We start from the raw sequence: 25,252 nt of genomic DNA, 5'->3' as shown, positions 1-25,252 counted from the left end.
AAACAATTTTTATAAACTGCCCTTCGCAGTACCAAACTCCCAGGGTGGTGTACAATTCATAATAAAAACAAATGCAGAAGAAACTCAATGAAGGAACAATGCAAAATCGCAAAGGTAGCAACCATAAAATCAGTAAAGGTAGCCTTTCCTAAAGTGCTCCAAATGTTTCCTCATCCTGGAATTCATTCTGTATAAGAGGTTAACGCTTAACTCCTCAAACCTCGTAGTAGCTATGTGAACATTAGTGGGTGGTAGCTCAAAACCTGCTTCCACTCCTTGTGAAAAATAAATGTTCCCTTGTCCTCCACATCACATTCTGTTCAGGGATGCAATTGGGTCCTATTGGTGGGCTTCCCATACAAAACTGTCTGGCAATTGTGAGAACAGAATGCTGGACTAGAAGGGCCTATTGGCCTGATCCAGAAGGGGTTTTCTTAGGTTTGAGTGGCTTTGGGGTTGTGTGAGGGCTTAGCGGTTTCCCCCCCAAGAAGCGTAGTTAAACTAATTATGTACCAGAGGATGTATTGGTTGTTGTTTAGTCGTTTAGTCGTGTCTGACTCTTTGTGACCCCATGGACCAGAGCACGCCAGGCACTTCTGTCTTCCACTGCCTCCCGCAGTTTGGTCAAACTCATGCTGGTAGCTTTGAGAACACTGTCCAACCATCTCATCCTCTGTCGTCCCCTTCTCCTTGTGCCCTCCATCTTTCCCAGCATCAGGGTCTTTTCCAGTGAGTCTTCTTTTCTCATGAGGTGGCCAAAGTATTGGAGCCTCAGCTTCAGGATCTGTCCTTCCAGTGAGCACTCAGGGCTGATTTCCTTAAGAATGGATACGTTTGCTCTTCTTGCAGTCCATGGGACTCTCAAGAGTCTCCTCCAGCACCATAATTCAAAAGCATCAATTATTCAGCGATCAGCCTTCTTTATGGTCCAGTTCTCACTTCCATACATCACTACTGGGAAAACCATAGCTTTAACTTTACGGACCTTTGTTGGCAAGGTGATGTCTCTGCTTTTTAAGATGCTGTCTAAGTTTGTCTTTGCTTTTCTCCCAAGAAGCAGGCGTCTTTTAATTTTGTGACTGTTGTCATGATCTGCAGTGATCATGAAGCCCAAGAAAGTAAATTTTCTCACTGCCTCCATTTCTTCCCCTTCTATTTGCCAGGAGGTGATATATTGGTAGTCCCTAGTTAAAATCTATGTAAAGAGGGTTTAGATGAACTAATGGGGGATAAGGCTACTCATGATGGTTATGTGTTACCTCCAGACACTGGGAGCCCATGCATTGTAGTTGAGCTATCCTCCTGTCACCAGCATTGCTGTAGCTTGCTAGGACAAGTTTGAGGTAGAGTGGGGGGATGTTGGGACTGAGGAAAGGCACCAGTAGAGACATCTGGTGCTCCTGCTGGCATTTCTACACGGCCCCAAGCTCATTGCCTCCATGTCCTGCCCCATCCCTATCCAGGTAAACTGCAGAAACATTGGTGTTGGGAGAGCATTTCTGCCCCAGGCTGCTCTGAATGCCAACTGCTGAGGAACAACAGTGGGGCAGGGCTATTGCTCCGGGGGCTTTCCTTTGGGGCATTTGGTTCCACACTGTGGAAAACAGGAGGCTGGATTAGGCAGGCCTTTGGTCTGATCACCAGGACTATTTTTGTGTTCTTCATCTATTTTCAGTTCCAGGATTTAGTCCTGAAGAATGCGAGGGCTCTCCTAAGCAGACGCTTAGCAAATCGCCTTATATCAAGAATTGGGAGAGGCTTCCGGGAGGTACTTGAGTGCCAATTGCCTTCCTTTATTCTTCTCTCCCACTTTTTCTTTTTAAAAAAGAGATATTTGTGAGGGAAATGATAAACTTAAACCTGTTTTTTTCTCCATGCAACTTAAAACACACCCCATTTTAATTCTTTTCATAGAATCATAGCATTGTAGAGTTGGAAGGGACCACGGACATCATCTATTCCAATCCCCTGCAGTGCTTTTATTCATAGAGAAAGGCTGGGAGAAAAAGACATCCTTTGCCGGCAGCCCAATCGCGGTGTTGTTTTTTGACTTGGAATAAGCAACGCATTTAATCAGAGAGTTTTGCCTTAAGCCAGGACTTAGCTCCCAAACCATTTCTCAGTGCCAAAGCAGAACCTGTGAACTAGTACCAGCGTGCTTGAGTAATGTCAGACAGAGCACTTTTCACACTCAGTTACTATAACACCAACTAAACGGACACTGGGGTAGGGAATATGTTACTGCTTTTGTGAGCCAAAGGCAGTATTCCAGCTGAGGATCCACATTGATTGAGGAGGAAATAAAGGTGATGCAGACCATAATGGACTTTTATGTTACTCAACCTTCTCCTAACCTGTAGCAATAGAGAGCGTACTTGCGTGCCCTGTAACATTTTAATTACAAAAAATGAACTTTGTGGCATTAGGCACACCTGAAACATGCTTTTGTTTCCCTTTCCCCTTCCCAATTAATATTAAAAATACTTTTCCCCCTGTGTTGTAAAAAGAAAAGAAAAAAGGTCCTCTCGTTTAATGGCAGAGAAGTCTATAAAGTAAGGAAGTGTTTGTTAGCACTCAAACACTTGAAACGTGTTAAGTGGCTGGAAAGTGGTGCAACTTGAGCTCTGGGTGAAAGTGCGCGAAGATAGTGAGTGTCTGACAAATGGAATTTAGACATACAAGTTTAACAAGGGTACACTAATGCAGTTCAATGTCAAAACAGAAAGGAGATATGTCACTCCAATAAAGGCAAGCTTTATTTTAAAGCACACTTCAGATCGTCTCTTGTTCAAAAAAGTGTATATTTGATTGCTCATTAGTAGAATTACTTTCTTCTAGTGTGTTATTTAAAAGAGCCATGTGTGTGCCACTTTACTATTTATATATTTCAGCCTTCCCAAACCCAACACAGTTTTTTTTGTTTTCTTTATAACTTCCATCAGCCCCAACCAGCAAGACTGATGAGATTTGTAGTCCAAATTATCTGGAGGATTCCAGTACTATTCGTGCATATTGTGTTTGACAAAAGAAAATGGAACCAAGACCCCCTGCCCCAGGCAGCTTACTTTTAAAGCAAACTGTACACATATGTCGGACTCCACTGCTGAAGTTGAAAAGGTAAAGCCACTATTAAGATTCCAATCATATTAAAATGATAAAGGCTTGACATTTACTGAAATGTAAAGAGAACCCCTTCCCTGCAAAGAGAATGTCAAGTCATGCATTTCAGTGCACCTTACAGCATACTTCTAATATTTCCCCTCTGAAGTCTGTGGACTCTGAATAGGTTGGCACATAACACAAGATAATACCAAACCACACAGACACACACAGTGAGTTCCAGTTCACAGAGTTGCATTTATGATGCATAATCTTTGCACCCTTTGGCTCCCCCTCTGACCATAACTAGATTTGGTCCCTTTTTTGCCTGCTTGGTTCTACAGAATGGGACGCAAGTGACGCTGTGGTCTAAACCACTCAGTGGTCTAAACCATTGAGCCTCTTGGGCTTGCCGATCAGAAGTTCGGCAGTTCAAATCCTGTGACGGGATGAGCTCCAATTGCTCTGTCCCAGCTCTGCCAACCTAGCAGTTCGAAAGCACACCAGTGCAAGTAGATAAATAGGTACTACTGCAGCGGGAAGATAAATGGCGTTTCTGTGCGCTCTGGTTTCTGTCACAGTGTCTGGTTGTGCCAGAAGTGGTTTAGCCATGTTGGCTACATGACCCAGAAAGCTGTCTGTGGACAAATGCCAGCTCCCCTGGCCTGAAAGCTAGATGAGCGCCTCAACCCCATAGTAGTAGTAGTAGTAGTAGTAGTAGTAATAATAATAATAATAATAATAATAATAATAATAATAATAATAATAATTTATTTGTACCCCGCCCCTCTGGCTGGGTTTCCCCAGCCACTCCACAGAGACCAAAAATACACTAAAATGTCACACATTAAAAACTTCCCTGAAAGGCAACCCCATAGTTGCCTTTGACTGGACTTAACCATCCAGGGGCCCTTTACATACCTTTAGCTTACTTTTCTACAAAATGCCACAAACTGTGATGGTGGTGTATTAATGATTTGTATCTCACCCTTCCTTCAAGTAACAAGGAGAGGGTACAGCTTTCTGTTTTTACAATAACCCTGTGAAATACATTCAAGTAACTCAAAGACTGGCTGCTCTTGCTTGTACAGTAATGCTAAACCGATGTCTAGTGCTATGTTGACAAGTTGAAGTGAAGCGTCAGGCTTGCCCACTCCCTTGGAAGAATCCTGCTACCTGTGTGAGTTGAAACTAGATCTCATAAATTTATACGTTATGCTAGGCACCCTGAGTAAGATGGCACTGAATTGTTACCGGGCCTTCATACTGGTCATAGTAGCCTTTGATTTAATTTTGATTTATTTATTTTTTAAAGACATTCAACTCATGTCTTTTGTTATTGAATTGTGTTGGTTTTATCTGAAATGCTTTCTGCTTTGGGATCAAAATAGTATAGGTGTCATATCCACTGGGTTCCACAACTTGGATTAGTCACGTTACACCAATTCCTATCGGGCTCTGAATTCAACAATATCTGCAGCACAGAGGTTCTTTCCCTGCTTACTACAATAACACACTAATTGCTCAGAGTAAGGACAAACCACACACGCAGTTCTGGGGCATGTGCAGAATTCTAGCTCAGCCGAGTTTATTGGTAACGAAGCATTATTAATGGCTACAAATGTACACCCTCCCAGTCATCCTGTTTTAACTGGAAATAGCCCAGCTTTTTACTTACAGTTCCAGGTATGTCATTTTCTCTAGGAAATTCTGTTTTGCTCCCACCTTTGTCTAACCAGAGCTGCTCAGTAAGGAATCTAGAACATTGGCACCACCTCCCTGAGAGCAGTTTCTGAGTCAATACCAAACAAAACTACCCTATGCTAGGAATATGGACTCTGAATGTTGCGAGGTTTGTGAGGTTGGTTGACTATGTTCTTTGCAGTATATGGAAGACAAAGGGCCTCTCCTTCTATGAAATGTGATCTCACTGTTGCCAGTAGGTGAGATCTTCTTGGGGTTTAATGGCACAGCAAGACCAAAGAAACTGCCCTTGCTTGAGGCATTTAATAAACTGGATTTGGTTGAGTGGGCTGCAGAACAAGGCAAGGATAAAGACCAGAGGCTTCCTTTTATCTTTGCACAGGCAGACCTAACTTTCTAAAACCTATTTAATTGAATGGGAGGTAAGCTGTAAAGGGCCAGATTCTGGGAATGGTCAAAGACCCTATGGCTTTGACCAAAAGCAATAATTATGATCCTTGAAGATCTTAGGATTTTGTATCAGAAAAAGGAAAGGAAATTTTGTTTGGTGCTCAATGGCTGTGGCAAGGCTTTCTTTTCATTGAAAAGTACTCAAATGGTGTTCCTTTAAGTTAATGGCTGTCACTCTCTTCCACCACCTGACAAATGTTTCCCTCTGTACAAAGAAGACAAAAGTTTGGAGCTTTATGTGGCAAAAGCTGTTGCATTCACATTTAAAAGTACACCTACAATATCAAAGAGGTAACAAAATAACTGTAAGAAGGGACAGGATTCCAGTTTTCTCTTCCCCCACATCACTGCCCCTAGTTTCTCTGCCTTTTAAGATGAAGGTAACCAAGTAGTAAGTAAACTTTTAATGGTGGTTCTTAATGCACTTTCAGCTTTTCTGAGAGACCATAAAGCATTTCTTCACTATTCTTCTTCTTCTTTTTACTTATTTCTTTTGATCTGGGCAAACAACGCCTATGAGCTCATACTTCATGCTTTCTAGTTAGTTTGCTCAGCAACCAAACAACATGGCCATATTTTTTTTACCATCTCAAACACTCTAATGATCAACTCTTGTTTCTTACATAAAAAGCATTTAGAAAGTGCTTTCAAATGTTCAAAGTGTTTCACATACATCATTTTGTTGAAACCCAAACTACAAAGTTGTCAGTTAGTTCACTACCATGACCCCCTACATTGCAGATATGGACTGATTCAGCCCCTGCTCTAAAAATGTCCTTGAATACACCCTTTTACTTGGCCCGTGATAAATGAACAGCTCACATTTGCTCCTATGAAGAAAAGTATATACCACCATGGGGAGCAATGAGGCTGGGGAAAATCTTCCCACCTGTTTTGACATTTGTATCCACCAAGGTAGACTCAGGAGTCCTTGAAGTACTTGGGCCTCTCCATAAACACTTTGTGTGTGTGTGTGTGTGTGTGTGTGTGTGTGTGTGTGGATGCGCATTATGTCAATCCATTGTCATAACAAACATTTCACCAGTTATATAATAAAAGGTTCATGGGTTATATAATAAACACAATGCGAAGGAAAAGCTAGATCTACAACTAACACATCTATAACTTACATAGTTCAAGCATGCTCCTGTATTTACTGCCAAGGTTTTTCAGTGTAAGAGAAACTTCATTTCTAGTTTGTCTTACAGTTTTGATCCACAGCCGTTTGCATATGCTGCCGAAGACTTATTCCTTATCTCGCCCCTGGGAGTTGATGTTGAATTACTGACCTACTGTTGAGGTGTTTTTGCCAGAGGGGAAGGCTTAGCAGTCTATGGATCACGATTTAAATATCTAGGATACCTTAAGCTGAGGCCCCAGAAGACTCTCTCCTGCTTTCTATCTAAGAAAAATTTACTGAATATCCATTCCATACAGATTTTTGTAGTCTGTTTTTTAAAGGAGCTTCCCAATATTGAGAAATTTAAAATGGTGCAACAGATAAAAGGACAGGAATACTGACATTATTCTAACACAGACTGTTCAGTTCTAGCACAGATCAGTAAACACAAAGGTTTTAAGTATCTACTGTTCTAAACACTAATAATTATACATTATAGCTCTGCCAGTTAGTATTAATCATTAATAGTGTAGAAAATAACACTGCTTTCTGGGTAATTAGTGCATATCTATTAAAATAAATTAAGTCTCTTTTAGAAATATACTTGTTCGCTCCATATTAATTCAGTTACCGCATATATTTCCCTTCATTATATCTGGCAAATTGTTAACTCTGCTATGTCGACAAAATCAATAATTATATAGCTTTATAATAATTGCTGTCAATAACTCACGTTCTTCCCACTTAAACCCACTACATCAAAGCTTCACTAGCACAGAAACAATTGCATTCCGAGCAATATGCCTTCAAGTGGAAATTCACCAAGTACAAATTTGATGTCACACAAGGTTATGAAGGATGAGGTCATTTCAAAACATAGTAACTCTAAAACATTTGCCCATGAGATGACAAAAATAATAGAGAAAAATGTTGAGAGCATTTTCCAGAGCCTGAATCAGAATGGCATCACCCCTAGACAGCATGCCTTCACTGATAAATCATCTTTGTGAAGAGTAGATTCCCCTATTCAGTGCACATCAACACTTCCCCTTTCCCAAGACCCCACAGTGCATACATACATCAACCCACTGTCCTGGGGTCCCATACTTTCAATACATTAGAGGGCTAAGTAAATACTATTTTAATCCATTTGGGCAGTTTTCTATGTGCTGTGGGGGCAGGTCGTTCCGTTTTGCTGCCTGAGGTGAAATGGGAAGGTGCCCCCTGTGGCGATCACACAGGGTCCCCAGACGTTTCTCCGTCTATTGATCCCTGTGCCACCACTTTATTTCTCACTGCCACCACCCAGGCCCTACCTGGTAGAATACTGAGTCCAGTGAGGGTTAAGTTGGAACATAAACTTCTGTTCATTTATTGCAGTTTAACAAGCGTACGGTTTCATAAATGGTCTTAGTCAATCACAATCATGGGATGCCTACCCAGACCTATAACTTCCGCTACCTGCTCTCACTCACCACCTCTCAGATATTTACTTGTCTTCCTAGCTCCTAACTGTTCCTGACTCAGCTTATCTCGCTATACTAACTCAACCTACCCACAGACTCTAACCCAATTCATTCCCACTCCAGCCAACCACCCAACTCCCAACAAACTCCTCCTCTTCGCCCCTCCCAGAGCTGGTTTAGAAGTCCTCTGACTCCACCCCCTGGGTTCTGATTGGGTAACCTATTTAACTATTTCACCTCCAGCATTCTCATATGTTAACGTCCCCCCCCCCACCACCCTGAAGCTTACTGAAGTTGCACTGTCGTGGTGGCTTCTTGCAAGATATCACAAGATCTTGCAGAATTCTCACAAGCTCTCATGAGAGTTCTGTGAGATCTTGCCAGAAGCCACCTCTGCTTCAGTCTAGACACATCTGGATTACAAGCCGGACCTTAATTTCTCAGATATGGGGAGTAGTCATTGCTTCTTTATTCCAGAATCTTAAGTGTGTAACCCGATGCCTTTAGCATCTGGGAATAATACAGTCAGTCTTCAGTCTCCATCTTGGAACTGAGCTACTACAAGCTGACCACATGGCGATGACATCTAGCTTAATTTTTGCACTTTTTGGTGTGTGTTTTAATTCCTCTGCCCCCCTGTTGTGATGAAAAGCTCCGGAGAACTCAAACTTTGCCACAGTTTTGTCACAATTTGGTTGGACCTAACCAAAGTATTGCCCAAATGCGGGTTTTGGAGTACAAATCAGATGCCATTCGTAAAAGTATGATGAACATTGAGGCAAGTGTGATCCAGTTCTGGGTCTGGGTTTGACTTTTTAAGCAATGAATATAAAGCATCGATTTAAAATCCGGTTACACAAGCTACTATAACAAATGTGCTTTTTAAAAACCTTTCTATCAACTCAGTCCAACGCCTTAAACTAAGAGAAACAATATGGACTTTAATAGTTTCCAAACAATGCTTTGGTGAGTCTCCAGGGATGAGATAGCCACTGAGAAGTCAATTTCTCAGTATACACTAGCTTTCCTTAACGTGATATATGGGCAGTGCTGTTAGGAGCACGCTGTCATTGGATTTTCAGAGTGCACGAAGGGATATAGCTCTTAGCAGACACTGAAGCTCTTAGATATGCTGAGTTGCTGAATATAAATTAATTAACTACCAGCAAATTCAGTTTTGCGATGTTATGGGGCCCTTTGCCCCACCAGCTTGATAATTTGAAAACAAAAACACAACATTAATGCAGGCAAATGTTTCTTGGGCAGTCATAAGGAGCCTATAAAGAACATCTGAATACAAATGCAGCAGCGAGACCAGGCAGCTCCTGTTCCTCTACTCTGAGTGCAGCATACTGCAGTCTGAAGTTATGCAGCACTCTAAGAACACTCCCTTGGTTAATAGCTTTGGTTTCCGCAAAGAAAAGGTACTTCTGCCTGAGCCAAGTTTCACAATAAGTCCAACTACTGCTGAACCCAAGGAAAGTGTTCTATATTACAGCAACTGATCCATGAGATAATGGCATTTCAGGTTCTAAGAACAGTCTCAGCACTGTCGAGCATGGGAAAAGCTAAAGGTTTAAAATACAATGGAGAAGGAATAGACCATAATCATATTAAGGGGGCAGGAAGATATGAGTGAAGCACAGTCACCTTTGCAGAACACTGTATTATCTTCTGACACTTAACCTCACCGTCATATACCAGAAGAAGCATTTTTCCCTATGCACATTTTTGCTCATAGATATTCAATCTCCTATTCTATCTTCCTTCCATCAGTTTAGAGAAGAAGAAAAAATTACTCACAAAAGGTTAGAGTGACTGTGGAGGAAAGTTGGGTTTTTTATATCACAAAAGGCACCATCCCTTGACCTACATTCTCATGAAGCTGTGGTAGCCAGGAATAAGAGAGATTAAAGACCTTCCCAGTAAGAGCTGTGGAATAATGTAAGGTAAAGGTAAAGGTAAAGGTACCCCTGCCCGTACGGGCCAGTCTTGCCAGACTCTGGGGTTGTGCGCCCATCTCACTCAAGAGGCCAGGGGCCAGCGCTGTCCGAAGACACTTCCGGGTCACGTGGCCAGCGTGACATTGCTGCTCTGGTGAGCCAGAGCTGCACACGGAAACGCCGTTTACCTTCCCGCTAGAAAGCGGTCCCTATTTATCTACTTGCACCCGAGGGTGCTTTCGAACTGCTAGGTTGGCAGGCGCTGGGACCGAGCAACGGGAGCGCACCCCGCTGCGGGGATTCAAACTGCCGACCTTTCGATCGGCAAGCCCTAGGCGCTGAGGCTTTTACCCACAGCGCCACCCGCGTCCCTGTGGAATAATGTAGACTAGACCAAATTAGCTTTTCTTGCAAAGGTATATCAAAAAACAAAAAGAAATGAAAACACCAACGTATTATGTACATTTGCAATCGGAATCATTCAACTCCCATTGCAAATCAGGCTTATTATAAAAATTCAGCTGTTTGAAACGAGAAAATCAAACAAAAGCAATTGAAATAGCTCAACACAACGGACACTTCAAGTGGTTGGAAGAATTTCAATTGCAACTGTTATATCATACACATTTCAGAAGTTCTAGAGCAGGGATGGGGATCCTGCGGCCTGTCATATGTTCTGGACTACAGTTCCCATCCACCACAGTATGACCAATGATCAGGAAAGGTGGGAGCTGTAAGTCCATCAACGTCTGGAGGGTTGTAGATTCACTGTCTCTATTTAAAAATGAGGCAGGTCTCCTCTGTCCTGTATGTAACTTGGGAAGTGGGGGCTCCTATGCATATTCTAACTTGTGGAGGGCAAGTGGAAATACTAGCAGACTTCTGCTGCTGCTTTCCTGTGCAAGTTACGCACAAAAGGAGCATAAACACAGACTCCAGTTGAAGGAAGCTCTTGGCCTTTACGAAAGCTCATACCAAGAACTAACTTAGTTGGTCTTTAAGGTGCTACTGGAAGGAATTTTTTTGTTTTGACTATGGCAGACCAACACGGCTACCTATCTGTAACTTGGCCTTTACGTTAGCCTTTCTTGAGTTTCTGTGCATTTAGTGTACTCATTTCACCCCCAACTGTAAACTACACCAGTGGCGGACTTTGGGCTCTCAAATTTTAGCTCCCCTGTGTGACGCTAAAATTTGGCACCCCTTACACCTCTCATGCTTCATTCTACCGCACTGTTGTGGTGCAGTGTCCAGCGTGCTTGCACCAATCACGCTACCCTAAAACTGCCTGACTACACGTTAGAATAGCCACTGAAACAAATAGTAATAGCACAATTACTGGTAACTTTATCCCAATTTGCGTTAGATCTGAAATTTTCTTTTCATACGTCATTGTTTTCAATTCTTTCAACTGTTGATGTGTTTACTGTGAAATCGCGTTAGAAATATTTTAGGAGAAGCAATCCACATATGGAATTAATTAAGTAACAAAATATTTTATATCTACTGCTTTTTTGTATTTTTACTGTTGCTACAATAATTGCTTTTGTTTCTGATGTTTTTGATCTGCTTTATATTTGCTTTATGGTTCTATTTGGTAGGCTATCTTAAAAATCCAGAATCATCAAATTATTTTTTTAAAAAAGTAACAAAAGTAGTAAAATGAATGTACAAGAATGACAATTAAACTGAAGGAATTGCATACAATGTACAGTATTTGTATGCAATGCGTCATATACCAGTTCTATTTCTTTCTTTAAAAAACAACAACCTGATTGGTGATCTGCACTTCTTTTCCACATGCCTAGAAGCAGAAAAGCCCACAAAATGTCAGATCAGTGTTATACCGACAGAAGATACCCAATACATGTACTCTTATCAAAGAATTTGGCAGCAGTGTCACATCATATTGCTTACATTACATTGCTTACACTGTTTATTTGGGGTCATGGGTCCCTCATTTTACAAGAAACACAACATTTATTTTTGACAAGATAATCATTATTTAGTAAAATGGCAAGTGTTCACTTCCAAGCAGCTCTAGCAGAAATAAACTGGTGTCTCAGAAAAAGTGTCAGCAGCAGCGGTGAAATGATGATAAAGTAGGGCTGCCATAAATTCACTTCACTTCATACCCAATGGAATGGATAGTTATTTTACTCACAGAGGTTCAATAATTTTTAATATTGTGGTGTACTATCATTCTCTATTTAAAATGATTCTGGTAAAACTGAAAAATTATATCACTCAAGTGGCAGGTCTCAATCATAAAAAGGGTAATTCAGAATTCACAGAAGTAATGAACAAAGAGAATGAATACTTATTATTTATGTGCCAAATCCCTAGACGTATAAAGACAAGAACTTGAAAGATAGACTAGTGGGAATCCAGAGCACAGAATAACACCAGTTATTACACATACTAGCCAAATAAAAGACTAATAGAGAATGAACTTGCCAAATTGATAAAGGCAGAGTGCTGAATTGCTAATGATATCCACATTTACATGCTGAATTATTTGTGACCCAATGTCATAGGGTCATTTGAGAGTTCACTCTACTAGGGCTGAAATGAACTATGAAATGTCTAAAGGAGAAAAGATAGACTTGGGAGTTGGGGGAAAAATGGCTCCCAACATACCCTTTCTTTATGTTCACCCTCCCACCCACCTCCACTATGATCGTGGGTCTCCCAGATCCAAAGTTTGGGGGATCACATAGTGGTATGATGTTATCTTGCATGCTTATATAGTCAGATTAGCTATGCAGTACTTTGAAGACCCCTCTTTTCCTGGCCCTTTAGTTGTGGGCAAGGAAACCACTGCAGCACTAGAACACATCCCCTAAGCAATATGGAGGAGCATTTCCATTCTGCATATGCCAGATGAGCGCATCAACCTAGGTAAGACAGATGCTGCCTAGGCAACACAGAGATGCAGTCTCCTTCTCTTATATAATGGACAAATATTTTTTACCACTTCACGAGCTCCCTTGAAGCATTGCCAAAAGGAGCTCAGCTTTCAAAGCTCTTCACCTGGGCTGCTTCTTTCAGTCCAACTATACACTGTCAATTCCCTTTTCTAGGCAGATACATCAGAGGCATACATATAATTTACTTCAGAGGGATATTCTTCCTACAGTTGTTGTTTATTTAAAATGAAAAAGCTGTGTACGTTGCTCCTTGCTGCAAACTTTGATACCCTGGATGGAGAAAGTAAACAATGCATCTCTTGCCTTGAACCATATGTGAGCAAAGCCAGTCTTCTGGAAGAAGTATGGCAAAAGAAAGCAACTGTGATATCCAAAAGGAGAAATGACCTCCTTATACGGAGTTTTACTTGTTAAAGGCCATTAGACCATTAATTGACATGAAAATGGGCATTTCTAATTTTCTAGAATAAGCTTCAGAATATAGAATGGAAATATTGTTGCAGAATCAGCCCATAAGTAATGATTCAAATAACCACTTGGGGCCTTCGGTCAATCCACTATCTCCTTTGTATGTTTGTCATCTTGTACATAATGTGTCCATCTAATACTGAGATAGCAGAATTAATTTAGTTCACATGCTCAGATTATAATTTTGTGCTTTAATTTTTAATACCACTTCCACCCCACCCCCATTTTAAAGTGGGGTGGAGAAGGAAAGTATAAAACACGGTACAATTTAATCTGATCCAGAGACCTTTGTGTCAAAACCTTCTGCTCACTCCTTTTCAATAAAGGAAGACTTCTAATGAAAAGCTTCAGTTTGCTTTTCACACACAGGAAGACCTTGTTTTGTTTCGTTCACTGTTAGCGGGGAACAGGGATGCTTCATGAGCCAATTTATTTTGCAGTACGGCAGATCTGAAATCTAACTCTTCTTGGCAGTCTACAATGTCCAGCTTCTTTCACTGTTCAGGTGGCAGACTGATTTTGTGTTTGTCTGCAGTCCTTCTTCTCATGGTAACTCTTATATTCATGAGGACTTGCTTTACAACTGCACCAGAACAATCTTCAAGATCTCACTAGATCATAGATTAATTAGCATCAGGAGGGCAAAGCTTTCTAGCTAATCCAAGCCTTGAGCAGTTACTGCCCTGCAACTACGGTTAGCGTCAAAACCCATAACCTGTGCATAAAAAACCAAGTTCACAAATATTTAAATGGAGATGAATTGTGTCTGCCAGCCAAACTACCAACACATGTTGATTCCACATGCATGAACAGATTTCCCCCCATTCCTGATTTTTCTCTATGTACATCCTACAGAATCATTATTTTTACTGTCTTACCATGTCATAACAGTAACAGGTGCAACCATTATGTAACATCTGTAATTTCTGATAACATATTTCTTCACTGAAGCAGAATATGGTTCCAGCAACTCTAGCAACGATAAAATGTCAATACACATCTGATTGGAGTCAACAGACCAACAGTATCTCGGCTCTTGGTCTATTTTGTTGGAACTTGCATTCTTACAACCCCATTATCCAAGGAACAAATACCAAAGAGATCAATGAAAACCACTGTTTACTCAAATAGGATCTTAAAGTTCATGATTATAGAAAATGCAGTGATTGCTTTTTCCACAGGGGGTAAAGGAGCTCCTTTAAGTCAAGAGTTGAACAGACCTAGCAATTTTTCCAAATTAAAATGTCACCCTCATCTGATGTGTGCAAATTAAAGACACATGGGGGCAAACCAGAGCTATGTCTATGCACTGGGAGCTGATTAGTTGTCTCTTCTGCTTTGACTGAAAACTATGCCATGCCAGCAATGCATCTTATTGGCCAAAGTGCCAGCTGTGACACACATGACAATACTGCAGCGTTGCTGGGATTGTTGTGTTAATATCACAGCCAGCCAAGCCCAGCTTAGGAGTGTGATATTGGCAATTCTGACATATCCAAGCAGGGAAGCCGGTGAGCCATTTAGTACCCTATACATCCACCTACATGCTTTTTAAGTCAAATATCAATATACTAAATCAATTTTCCAAATGTTCCACGTATATTGATAGCTAAATTGTAATGCTGTTGTTAAAAACCTCGAAAAGTTCAAACAGCAAAGAGTGTTTTTTTTAAAAAAACCTGCATCTGTCCTGACTAAATATACCGGTATGCAAGAAGTTTGTGTATTTCAAAATTGCTCATGAATTTTCACGTAATTCGCTATTTCGTGCCGTCATCAAAGTTAGCACACAGTGAGTGAGATTCCGTGAGAATTTGCAGGACTGCAATCCCTTGTATATGAAATTTACACAAAATGCTTAAAAAAACGTTTTTTCAGAACAATAAATCCTGCTATGTTAGCGTTACGTTGGGCACTGGATACTTGCAGCACAGAACTTGTTTGCATTTGACTGCTTTAAATCAAAGCAGTAGAGCATGTTGGGAAATGCCAGCTATTTGCCTAATGTCATTGATTAATATTCATAGAGTAGATCATAGGGTGTGTGGGTGTCTGTGTGTCCCCTCAAGATTTTCCCTTCCCTTTAAAGAGAAACCACCCTTTGGGTGGCTGCCAAAGCTCAAAGAGGGTTCTTCAATATCTCAAACGATGATGGGAAAGTTTTTTGGTTTTTTTTACTGAAATATTAAAACCATAATTACTAGATTCCTCCCCCTTATGGGAGGGCAGTGGGGAGCGGGAGGAAGCAACTCCAGCAAGGTGGTTTTAAAAATGGCTCCTGCAAATTCACAATACAGGAATTTCCATATCAACGGATAGTCAGTGTAAGAATCCTTCTGCAGACTCTGAATTCCAGGAGACAAGAAACAGGAGTGATCTGTTGCATCCACCATTCCCCGTCTTGGGCACTTCTCGGAGGTATTGGTTACATGGCCAGAATTCATATTACAAAACACAGAAGGACGGTTCCATGAGCAATGATGAAATTTTACAGATGAAAGAGAAAGAGTTGTGAAGGGGGATGGGCTCAGTAATTCGTGAAAAGTGAAGGAAGCAAAATGACGTTTCTTAAGAAAGACATCCTTTCTTAGCAGCTTTTAAAATTCAGTACATCACACTCCAATGCATGCTAGCATTGCTTTTACAGCCTTGGCCAGAGAGCATAAGTTATGAAAACAGGTAGCTAGCTACCTTTCTGTTTATAAAAATGATGGTTATAATAAGCTCTTTTCTGCTGGAGAAGTTTTCAAAGGAAAAAGAAAAAGAGGGGAGCCCTTTTGCACTTCCGTAGCACTTACAGCTTACACCTCTATTCCATCATTTCCCATCAGTGGTTTGAAAAATGCCCTTCCCACTTAATGGCATTGCTCATGCTACTCGCCCTCCCCTTTTTGTTTTATTTGCAAAAAGTGTGAATGAACGTTAGCTCTAACGTGTCTATACCTCACATACTGACAACAAAAAGCAGTTTGAAGCAACCTTCAACCAGCACAAGTTTTAAAAGCAATGTTTGCTCTGATGACCCATGCTGGATCCAAGCCAGCTTCTGTACTGAAGTAGGAATGTCACTCATTATGGACAGAGACTGGCAATCTTACTGTGAAGCTCTTAAAGGTACAATACAGTGTAGGATCTACAAATGTTGCCATGGGGGGCAAAGGTCTGCCCTGCTGCCCACCTCTCCAGCAGGTTTGTGTCATCCCCCCCCCCCTTCATCACCACCAACATCAAGAGAAAGACCTTGCAATCTTCCCTTTGTGTCTTATGCAGGCTTCCTTCTCTCAGTACCACCACTGCTGGAGGGGTGGAGGACAAAAAGGGGAGAAGGGGGGCATGTGCAATGGTCACCCTTCCTCCACCTTAGACTCCCTCTGCAGATTCAGCCTCTTTTAACCCTTTCTGAGGAGCCCATATACTAAGACAAGCTGTAGGTTCCTGGGGGCAAGGAAAAAGCAATGGAAGTATATAACTGTATATACGTTATGTACAGAGGGTCGCTTAACCTCATGAAATGGGGTGCCTCCATCCTGAACCCCACCAGACAAGAAAGGTATATTGGCAAAACCTACTGGTGTTTCGCAACTTTCTGACTAGTTGCAGGACCTTAGCCAGACCTAGCAGAGTAAACGCAGAGTTCATGAAAGCAATCGGCAACTTGGCTGCAGACAGGATGGACGAAGCAGGAACCAGGAACTTGTAGTTAGCTGTTTATTACGGTATATACAGTGGACTATTTACAGGAACAGAACAGAACACGGATCTTTAGCTAGCTGTCTCATACACGACTTACAACTCTCAACCTCCAACTCCTACACTCGAACTCGTACTAACACACATTCCAGTTAGTAGGCCATTAATCATTATTCCCGTGAGAGAGCTTGACCAATTATGGAGCTGTCTCCATGCCTCTGTATCACTAGGCAGACTTACTCCTTCACATTACCTTGGCTGTCTGCCAAACCCTAATTGACTCTGTGTGAGTAGCTGCATGTATTCAGATTCCCAACAAGGTATACTAATTAACGGGTCTTCATTCCCCAATTTCTACCCACCTGATCCCTCCATTTTATGCCTTTGTTCCTCCTTGCACCTGCACCTGATTTCTGGGGAAAGATGGGGAGGGCTGAAGCCACTCTGGGGAGGAAATGTCACCTTCAAGGCCTCTCTAGGCATCTCTGACCAAGGTTGATTCTGTCCTGAAACTGGGCCTGAATCCAGACTGAAATGGGTCAAAAGAATCCGTTTCCTCCAGCAGCATCTGCAGCTGAACCACCACTACTCTATCACCTTGCCCCCCCCCCCCAAATGTGTGCTGTTGACATACTGTAAAGCTCTGAATCCAGAGAGAGTCCCTTCAAAAAGCAGTCACACACCATCAGGCAAGATTATTATTCATGCTGGCGGCCGGGGCTGATGGGAATTGAAAGTTGAAAAAGAAAATGTAATTATTTCCTCATTGGAACCTATCTACCTGCTTTTGTTGCCGAAAATTTTAGTTTGTTCCCCAGCTCAAACTGTACGAATGAGCTGGCTTGAAACCTGCCATAAAGATGACATAAAACACTTACGGTGCCTGCTCACAACCTCATTGCCACTGGGCAATAACATTTCATGAATAGCCTCTATTTGAATTGATATTGCCCACAGTAAGACAGTCTGCGGGGAGGGGAGGGGAGCTAAAGGCTGTTTTTCTCTGAGAAATACATTTTAAACACACCATAAAGCTGCACATAAAATGGCCAGAAATACTTTCACACTGCAAATGAGGTAGGTTGGAGCAGGTGAAAGCAGGGAATGTTTATGCCTTAAGATAGGAATTTGGTTATCCAGTCGCCTAAGGAAGCACACCACGGACTTAACATCACGTATGAGTAAACTACTGCTTTTTATGAAGGATGGATTTGATAATGATAATATTGGGCGTTCTTCTTTTAAAGAAGCCATGCGGTGCTATGGAGGCGGCTAGAGCTCAGCGGTACAGCAGCTCAGCAGTTCAGTCCCCAGCATCTCCCAGTTGTGTTGAGATTCCTGCATTGCAGGCATAGCTGTCAAGCGTCCCTTATTTGGCGGGACAGTGCCTTATCCCAGCGCCATGTCCCGCTGCTGTCCCTTATTGATGATGTCCCTTAAATAAGCTACTGAAGGTAATGGGGCCCTTTCTATGTCCAGCTGTCCTTTGTCAACAACAACTTGTTGCTGTTTTTTTTTGTGTGTGTGTGTTGAATATATGCTATATGGTAATTTATGGATCTAATGGGTATCTAAAGCCATTTGCATGCAACAAAATATGTATTTTATCAAAGTAATTGTTGATCCCTTATTTTGGCTGCTGATCCCTTATTTTCGAGGCTGCTGGTCCCTTATTTTCAAATCTGTAAGTTGACAGCTATGACTGCAGGGAATTGGAATAGATGACTTTCAGGGTCCCCTCCAATTCTACAATGCCATGTTTCTATGATTCTATACCTAACCTGCTGTCCTGACAGGTTTCTAGGTCCTGCCCCTCTTGGTCCTTATCTGGTTTGTGCTGAGACTTGCTGCGTGAACAACAGCTTCCTTCCACCCGATCCCCGCTTGGAGGAATAAAGACACGTGGACACAGTGTATAAGGTTAATGAGCAAGAAAAGGCCACAACTTTATTGATTACAGCAAGTGAGAAGGTATTGGTTTAGGCATTGGACCACGGAAGATCTGACTCCACCCACTCGCAGAGGGGTGAGTCTGAATAGGGGTTAACCACCAGAAGGGGGAGCCTGTTGATGCTAATACAACTATAAGCTCTCCCCTGATGTCACCAAGGATCGTGCCATGGCCCCCCGCCACATAGGCATTGGACAGGATCCACGACCGCTGGATTCCTTTAACGAAATACCCAAATTTGAAGGGGTAGGCGATGGCCACACCTTGCCCTTCCACACATCAACAACACATTCCAATGCCTAACCGCCAAATACCAAGAAAGTTGTGACGATTGCTACGAGGTAGGAGAAAAAAACCAAAAGGCCGGAGCCAATTTGCCAGTTGGAAAAAATTCCTACCAGGCCCCCTGGGCGACCAACCATAGGTCCATAGCAAGGTCAAGAGAAAAGCTAAGCCCTAAGCCCTAAGCGAGTGGTGGATGGGTGACTCGCAGCGAAAAGGTGAGCGAATGGGCAGAATGGCTGGCGCGGCTGCATTCTGAGCAGCAAAGCACACCCGCACCAAGCTGCCCGGTTGGATGCTCAACCGGGGGCATGGCGCGCCAGCCATGTGAATGGGGCAGGGGCCATAACGCCCCTGCGTGATGCGGGAATCGTCTTCTGCTCACAACACCTCCCCTCTGGAAGGAGGAGAGGCCTTCTCAAACAGGACTGCATTTTATTCCAACTGAAGAATGCTTCTCCTTTTAAACAGGGAGGTTCTGCCAAGCTAGCACTGTAAAAGCCGTGTGTGGTTATGACTATACACATTGCTCATTTTGCTACAAGGCATGTTTGCTGGAAAGCTACAGCCAGTCTTTGATTCCCAACAAAACAAACATAGATGGAATCATCATATAATATAACTTGCACGTAGCTTCGCACTTCCTTCCCTCCTCAGGCATGACTTATAAGTGAGCTGGCTGAAAGCATGGCAGATCTGGAGTGTCCCCTAGAATTTTTAGGTCACGATTCATAACTGATGAAACCAGAACATGCAATTTAAATTGATTTGTTTTCCAGACCTTGGCAGCCTCTCTGGTGTATACACTTTGTCCCAATCTGACTGTCTTAACTTAGATGACTAATATAGGTAATGACACCAAATGCAATGTAGCCCTCACTGGAATATAACTTCTAGGACCGAATGCATTGTTCCCAATTGCCTCGCACAGTTTCTCTGATATTCATGCCTAATTAGCTCAAAATTAAATCTCTCTGTAATTTAATTTGTAGAAAGCAGAAACAAAAGCATTAGGAAAGGAGTGCTTTCTGATAAATAACTGCTTACAAAAGCAAATGCACCCTCGAAGCCTGGACGTGTAATTAAACAGCTAATTAGCAGGTCTTTTAAAATGCACTTTAAAAACTGCAAAATACAGTTGCCTGTGGCAGTAATATTCACTGAGTGGCTCAGTGGGAAAATAGGTCTACTTTTTCAATGAAATAAATAATTGACTGGCCTGGATAATGGATGTGTACCATTACACATATACAGATTCTGTCAAGATTACTTTTTATACTTATTAAGCCACTTGTATCACTTCTTCTTATCTTATCTTCAGGTCACCGCCATGAACATTTCACAGAAGTGCAAATCCCGATCATGGGTAGGGCTCAATAAAAGGGAAAGATAGTCTGTGCTGAGGCCTCCATGTTATTTTTTTAAAAAGCTTTTTCAATGAACAAAATCTTTTAGAACCAATAGGTAAAAGACACATAAAACAAAACAGAAAAACACCCAGCAACAAAATCAGTATTATTACTTCAAATAAAGTTATGCAACAATTTTGAATAATACAGAACATGGTAAGCACTTCGGACGGTGACATTAGCAGAGCTTTAGACTGGTGTAGACGAGGGGCTTGAGAATCTATGGGGCTTTGGATCCAGTGGACCCCAAACTGCAGATACCTTACACCCAACACAGCCCTTTGGGGGGTTTTCTGCTGACAGGAGAACCACCAGTGGTAGCTTTCTATTCCACTAGGGGCTTTTGTTGCGACACAGCCATACTAATCCCAACTCAGCCCCTAAATTCTGGGTGGGTTAATATTGTACTGTGAACCACGTAATTAATTGTGTGGTCACAACACACTAAGGTTTGTATTTTACAGGCTGTAATGCTGGCCTATAAAGAGCTGCAGAATACTCTAGAGCCCAAACAAACAGAAAGGCTTCCAGTTTAGCCCTATCAATACTGACATGAATTTGCTTTGTAATCTTCTTAGCAAGGAGTAAATCCTATGCCAAGCTATTGAACAATAGAAAGAAGCATGCACCTGAATACACAGACACACACACACACACACACACACACACACCATCCCAGTGTGGTCAGATGCATCTTCATCTTCTAATTGCAAAATTCCAGTCTAAGGGCATCTTTCACAGAGATCTTAACAATTTACAATATGACCTTAATGGGTGCCTGACTATAAGAAAGATGATATTGCAGTTGTTTTTGCAATTGCTTGATATAATCATGACAAATTCCTAGGAAAAGTTTTCATCACCTGTTCCATTCATAATATACCACAATATTGAATATCCCAGTATGTATATAGAGTTTGCTGAAAGCCTGCATGCATGAAACACATCAGGAGGAGCTTCATAATAAACATCATTTGCCTTCTGTGTAGTGAGTGACTGACTTCTTCTGTGTCTTGTTTGTTTGTTTTGGAGATTATCTCTTCTACAGATGTATGTGATTCTCCATGAAGCATGATGATGAAGGAAAAAGGAATTCAGGAGTCCCATCTACGAAGGGGCAAGAGTGGAGGTGCTAAATTGGCTAGCTGGTTTTCTTATTCTGCATAAGAGCACTGGCTTGTATCTCTTCATCTGGACTGAGAGACCTTGCTTTGGGACGGGAGAAAAAGAGAGGACAATGGAGTGTTGATTTACAAAAAATGTCCCTGTGACACCTAACAATGGTAGCATTTTGGCATTACTGTGCACTGGAGTAACCACAATGACTGTACAACGACTGCCATAAGGAAAATGGAGGAGTGGAATGTGGTAGTCGGGGGACGCGAATGTGGCTGGCTAACATTAAACATTTGTCACTAAACCTTTGACAGTTTGACATACATTGTTGTTAAAAATATTTTGAATTAATCTTTCTGAAGCATGTCATAGATGTGTGTGTGTGTGTGTGTGTGTGTGTGTGTGTGTGTGTGTAACATGAAAGGATACTTTTGCCAGGACAGTGTTGTAGTTTTTTGTTTTGTTTGGTTTTTCTTTGCTCTCCTGGACTAAAAACAAGTAAGTGGCATTGAAGCTCAATTAATATAATGAACATTACAGTGTGGCTCACCCTGCTATTGAGGAAGCTTTTTCAACAGCTGCCAAACTGCTCTTCATACGGTAGTGTTTTTGTTTGCTGGAACGTCGTATGCCCTGTGTCATCAGCATGCAATTGCAGCAATTGACTGATTTAGCTAATTCCCAGGATTACACGGGTAAGAAACAACATGAATAGCAGTGTGTGGCTGAGGAAGGAAGCATCAAAGTGATGATTAAGGCACAAATATATTTCAGTCAGCAATCTTTTTTATTCCAGATGCAGACAACTAGACATATCTGAGATACATAGTGAGGCATCTTATCTAAAACCCCACATTTACCTTAGAAAATAACAGGACGAATCCTAAGAAGTGTCAGTGGCGCTTCACTTGTGGAACTTGACCTTTAAAGCTCCAAATGGCTTTGGCCCAGTATACCTGAAGGAGCATTTCCACCCCTCATCATTCAGCCTGGACCATGAGGTCCAACTCCGAGGGCCTTCTGGTGGTTCCCACACTGTGAGAAGTGAGATTGCAGGGAACCAGGCAGAGGGCCTTCTTGGTAGTGGTGCCCGCCCTGTGGAATGCCCTCCTGTCATATGTTAAACAGATAAACAACTACATGAACTTCTGAAGATATCAGAAGGCACTCCTGTATTGGTAAGTTTTAAATGTTTGATATCTTGCTGTGTTTTTATTATGTTGGAAGCCGTTCAGAATAGCTGGGGCAACCCAGTCAGATGGGCAGTGTGTAATAAGTAAGTAAGTAAGTAAGTAAAATTATTATTATTTTCCCCCCTTTGCCTCTCCACTTAAGCCCCCACTACCCCCAAAAAAGCAGAGACATCACCTTGCCAACAAAGGTCCATATAGTTAAAGCTATGGTTTTCCCAGTAGTGATGTATGGAAGTGAGAGCTGGACAATAAAGAACGCTGATCGCCGAAGAACTGATGCTTTTGAATTATGGTGCTGGAGGAGACTCTGGAGAGTCCCGTGGACTGCAAGAAGATCAAACCTATCCATTCTTAAGGAAATCAGCCCTGAGTGCTCATTGGAAGGACAGATCGTGAAGATGAGACTGCAATACTTTGGCCGCCTCATGAGAAGAGAAGACTCCCTGGAAAAGACCCTGATGCTGGGAAAGATGGAGGGCACAAGGAGAAGGGGACGACAGAGGACGAGATGGTTGGACAGTGTTCTTGAAGCTACCAGCATGAGTTTGACCAAACTGCGGGAGGCAGTGGAAGACAGGAGCTGGTTGTGTGGAATATGGTGCATGGGCTACAGTTGGAGGTGGGGTTGGCAAAAATCACGCCCCTCCATCTCCTTATACAAGCTGAAGTGCCTGTCTGTTCATGCCGGACAGCTTTGGATCCAAGCTGATGTTTTTAGCTTTTTACATCTTTCCACTTTGACACACCATCAGGAAAACGTGGCTCTCCTTAACTAGTATTGGGCCCATCTACATTCCAGGTGCTTCTCTCACAAATGAACTGATTAGATTCTGTCGAGCAATCTATATACGGCAGCCTGTGATTAAGGACACCATACACAACACTTCACTTCTTAATTTTTTCAATTGGCAGCTGCTGCCTTCCTACGTAGAAAGTAAATATGCAGCTACATTACATTCCTTTCCCTCAAACTCTCTATCTTATTTTCAATTTCCTTTTTTGCCCTTTGGAAGTAACCCCTATTTTCAAAGAGCTTGGCTCCTTCATCCTGTTTCCCTCTAATTTTGGGGATACTCTTAACTACATTTCTCAGTGACAAGGAAAAAGCAGACTCTCATGACTCGAGACAAAATCCCTTAAAGAGACTCACTGCTTAGAATGTGAGAGGAAGCTTCTTTAAATTACACATAAACCAGGGTGGCCTAATGCCATCTCTGCTAAATTCTTGCTAGTAAGGTTGTTTAGCCAACAGACTATGTCTAAATCCATTTCGGTAATACTTTTACTTGGCTCAGTTGGTTGCATTCATTTAGCAGATTCAATCCTTTTTTTGCTGACTGAAGATAGAAATCCAAGCTAAAGCATGCCAATATTATCATTCACAGTACATTTCCCCCACAAGTGCAATGCATTATTGCTCACAGTCTTTGGACAAGATTACATAGGTCATGACTAGTCCTAAGCAAACATAAGGACTGCGCCTTTCCTAAACCACTTCTGAATTCATCAAATAATACATTTTCATCAGAAAACCTATTAAAAGTTAAGCACGGAAATGCTTCCCATTTTAAGGTTTGCTTTCAATTTAAAGCATTTTGCACTTACTAAGTAACCTTTAAATGCTTCACAAATATGCCATAGTGGGGCTATGCACTCTCCTGAAATTTCATGCCAGACTTTTCATAAAAGAAATGGAACAGAGGTTTCTGAGGTTCATAAACTGTGAAGGTGACATTTCTGTATCAGGTAGATTCTACCCATATCATTTATGCTGCTGCAAAATCATCCGTTTCCCCAGTCCCTCCGCAATGTAGGTCCATGAGCAGCCTCACAGAATTCAAATGTAACACTGAAGATTTGGACGTGCAAACATTTTGTAGACTTGAAAGTCATACAGGACTAAACTATGGCCAGAAATGGGTGTCTTTCTAACACCTAGATGATTAACTTGAGCAGTCAGTAAATGAGAGAGTCCACTTTGGGGCAGAGAACCTATCAAATTCCAAATATATTTATTTAGTAACAACCAGTAGACCACTTACTCAGAAGACTAAGCATTACAGTGGTACTTCGGGTTACATACGCTTCAGGTTACAGACTCCGCTAACCCAGAAATAGTGCTTCAGGTTAAGAACTTTGCTACAGGATAACAGAAATCATGCTCTGGCAGTGCGGCGGCAGCAGGAGGCCATATTAGCTAAAGTGGTGCTTCAGATTAAGAACAATTTCAGGTTAAGAACAGACCTCCAGAACGAATTAAGTACTTAACCCGAGGTACCACTGTATACATTAAAAATAATAATCAATGAAACCCAGAAAAACCCAGGGGGAAAAAATGTCTGGGTTGGCTTGCTGAAGAAAAAGGTTTTACTTCAAAACAGCATAGTGAGGGTGCTTGCCTAATATCAATAGGCAGGGAGTTCCAAAGGAC

At 41.8% G+C, this 25,252-nt stretch overlaps 1 protein-coding gene across 4 annotated transcripts in view; it reads right to left on the bottom strand.

The window, feature by feature from the left end:
- Positions 1-25,252, bottom strand: part of MACROD2 (mono-ADP ribosylhydrolase 2) — a 981,328-nt gene that overhangs the window by 213,688 nt on the left and 742,388 nt on the right. The gene's annotated exons all lie outside the window — the stretch shown is intronic.

The sequence above is a fragment of the Podarcis gaigeae genome, assembly GCF_964106915.1.
Source record: "Podarcis gaigeae genome assembly, chromosome: 3".
In the NCBI taxonomy this organism is placed as follows: Eukaryota; Metazoa; Chordata; class Lepidosauria; order Squamata; family Lacertidae; genus Podarcis; species Podarcis gaigeae.
This window is presented reverse-complemented; position numbering and strand designations above follow the sequence as displayed.